The 3,010-nt window shown below is 32.5% G+C and overlaps 1 long non-coding RNA gene across 1 annotated transcript; it reads right to left on the reverse strand.

Moving 5' to 3' along the window:
- Positions 1-344: 344 nt before the first annotated feature.
- On the reverse strand, positions 345-2,525 carry LOC148277974 (uncharacterized). Its single transcript, XR_015823322.1, has 2 exons — positions 1,144-2,525; positions 345-1,071 (listed from the first exon to the last, which is right to left on the reverse strand). It is a non-coding gene; the product is annotated as an uncharacterized LOC148277974 (long non-coding RNA).
- Between the last annotated feature and the right edge of the window lie 485 nt (positions 2,526-3,010).

Genomic DNA, 3,010 nt, shown 5'->3' on the forward strand with positions numbered 1-3,010 from the left:
AGTAACGTTGAGTTTAACTCGGTTGTGTCGTGACGAAGAGTAAAATCATACCGACGATCTAAATTCTAATTCTTTTTCGATTTATCCACGTCTAATGGCGCATAGGGTACTGCATTTTTAAACCAATCCTATCGCATCTTAATAAAGTAATTATTTATTTATTTAACACTTTATATCCATATACAACATATATACATATAAGGGCGGGCATATTGCCTTAAGGCAATTTCTTCCTACCTACCCAAACCGTTCGGTTTGAGAAAATTACAAATACATGGACATATTGAATCTTACAATTTTATACAAAAATTCAAAACAAAGATTAACAATATGAAAACAACACCGTACTATGAAGAGAGGAGAGGGGATGGGAAGGAAAGAAGAAGGATAAAGGAACAATTTAAATATTTAGATAGTGACATTTCAATCTTGACTTAAATGTAAATAAAGAAGGGGCGTCTCTAACATTAGTGGGTAGATTATTCTACAGAGCGGCTACTACTGGGAAAGAGCGGTGACATGGTATTAAAAGGGTTCTCTCGTTACTAGAACGAAGAGATAGTCCGTGTTGTGAAAGAGGTTGGAAGAGCTCTCTCAGATAAACAGGCAAAGTGTAAAGTATTACTTAAAGATAAGTTGATAAAACTTACGTTTTAGGTACCAGCGCAAAGAAACGATAAAATACTGTAGTCATTATAAGCATTTTTTGAAAGAAACATTTAAATTATGATGTCATTTGTTTAGTCGTAAATAACCTTGAGGGTTTGAACCACGATCATCCTGATCTGAAGTCCGTGACACTGCCCACAGAACCACAACCTGTCTTACGAATATCGAAATAACGTAGTTGCGATTGGAATTGAATCCGGGAAGTGTGCATGGTAGTTCAAAGCCCAGCGATAAACATTTTCTCAATTAGTATTTAAATATCTCTGCATTGGTTTACCAAATGCACCATATGGTGATCATCTGTTACATGAAGGTGAGATTAGTCTATCGCTTCAGGTCGCTCCAGGACAGTCCTGAGATGCTATTCTGAACCGCTCTCACGGCCATAGAAAACATTTTTATCTCGTGTAGTTACATACAAAATACGCGAAATAAAAGCTTTTTCTACGCCCGCGAGAGCGTTTGGAATATCACCCCTGGGCCCCGATTACAATGGGAAGTTAACATGTTTCTTCAATTTTATCTACAAATTAAAATTAAGTTTTCTGTATGAAAAGCAAAATATGCATACAATATTTTCTTTTTGTCATGTTCAATTATAGGTTACCGAAAAGGATATTTTAAATGTATACTCGTTATATTAAAATATACTCGTTTTCGTACAAAAATATCGGTTTTTCTTTATAGACTGTCGAAGATAACTCTTTTTATTCTTATAGGAATAAAATTTATTTTCAATTTTATCTTCAAAGTAAAATTAAGTTTTCTGTATGAAAAATAGAAATTGTTTACAATTTTTTTTTCTGAACATGTTCAATTACAGGTTACCGACAAACGTATTTTCAATTTTTATACAAGTATACACATTTTCGTACAAAAATTACGATTTTACACTATACCGTCTCGACATGTACCGATGAAAATAGCGTTCATAATCGCGGCCCCGAGGGGAAAATTACAAGCGCTATCTTCAAGGGTACATATCGAGACGGTATAAAGTAACATCAATATTATCGTACGAAAATGTTTATATTCTTTGGTAACTTGTAATTGAACATGTATGGAGAAAAAAATGTATGAATATTAAATTTTTCGTACAGAAAACATAATTTTTCTTTATGGATAAAATTGAAGGTATACGTTTACTTCCGAGTAAATTAATAGAGTAAGTGATACGTTTTTTTTGTTGTGATGAGTCTTTGTGTGAATAAATTAATAAAAATAAATGCGGTCCCCGTAACACTGAAATCTTAAAACTACCTTTAAAAAAAGATTTCATGTCCACCTTCCCAGGAATCGAACCGGGACCTTGAGTGTGATTGGCAAATAAACAACCGCTACACGACGAGGCGGACTTATCTCCACTTTTTTACTTTTCTCAGATTTTTACCGGAGAGTAGTCATCGAGTCAAAAACGCTCGTCCGGGATTCTGGTTCTATTTAACCTAATGTATTATTTACAGAATGTATTATTTTTATCAAATATACAATTAAAATCATTACCGTAAAAAAAAGAACACACTGGAATTCCTTTCAAGCGTATTACAAAAAACATGGATAGAAATAAATGTGTTTATTAACAAAATATGCATATCGTTTTTATGGAATCCCATCAGCTAATGATAATTCATTTTCTTAACAAAAACATTTTTGATTTAAATTCGTTTTAGATTTTTCATGTAACATTATACGTGGCACAATAAAAGTAGGATTCAATAGGGAAATATAAAGCACTACGAATACCGATAAAAATATATTAAATGGATTTAGAATAATTATTCGTATTTTCAAAATCAATGTGAATATTCTGGGGAAATGTTTTCATATATAACTTTGAAAAATAAAATTATAAAAAATATGTCACTAGAAAAACGCTACATGTTTGGCATTGATAGTTGTGACGTCAAGATTCGTGGCGATGTTTTAACAAAACTTGAATGGTTAGGAACAAAGTTAAAAATGAACATGAATCGTGGCGTATTAGGGGCGTAGCCAATGCAATGGCCGTTTTTGCGGAATTCAAAATCACAAATTAAAAAATATTTTTTTACTGGATAGTTTTTCATAGACCTATATTATATGATTCGCATGTGTACCTATATGGTTGAGTAATGAACGGTAATGTTGTAATGATTCAAATCAAAAGTGCTATTTAATTCATATAAACACAAGTCCAGAACGATTGTGTGAACACGTTCTCTGTTGTATTTTTTCTTGCATGACAATGGGTTGGATTAGACTAGAGTTAGGAAATAAACCGAGGTTCTACAAAATATATTATCACGCAAAGTTCTACCAGTAGCGTATCTAGAATCTACTCAGAAGCGAAAATTCTATTTGG

Source organism: Micrasema longulum, unplaced genomic scaffold (assembly GCF_059751315.1).
Source record: "Micrasema longulum isolate JH-2025_06_02 unplaced genomic scaffold, ASM5975131v1 h1tg000948l, whole genome shotgun sequence".
In the NCBI taxonomy this organism is placed as follows: Eukaryota; Metazoa; Arthropoda; class Insecta; order Trichoptera; family Brachycentridae; genus Micrasema; species Micrasema longulum.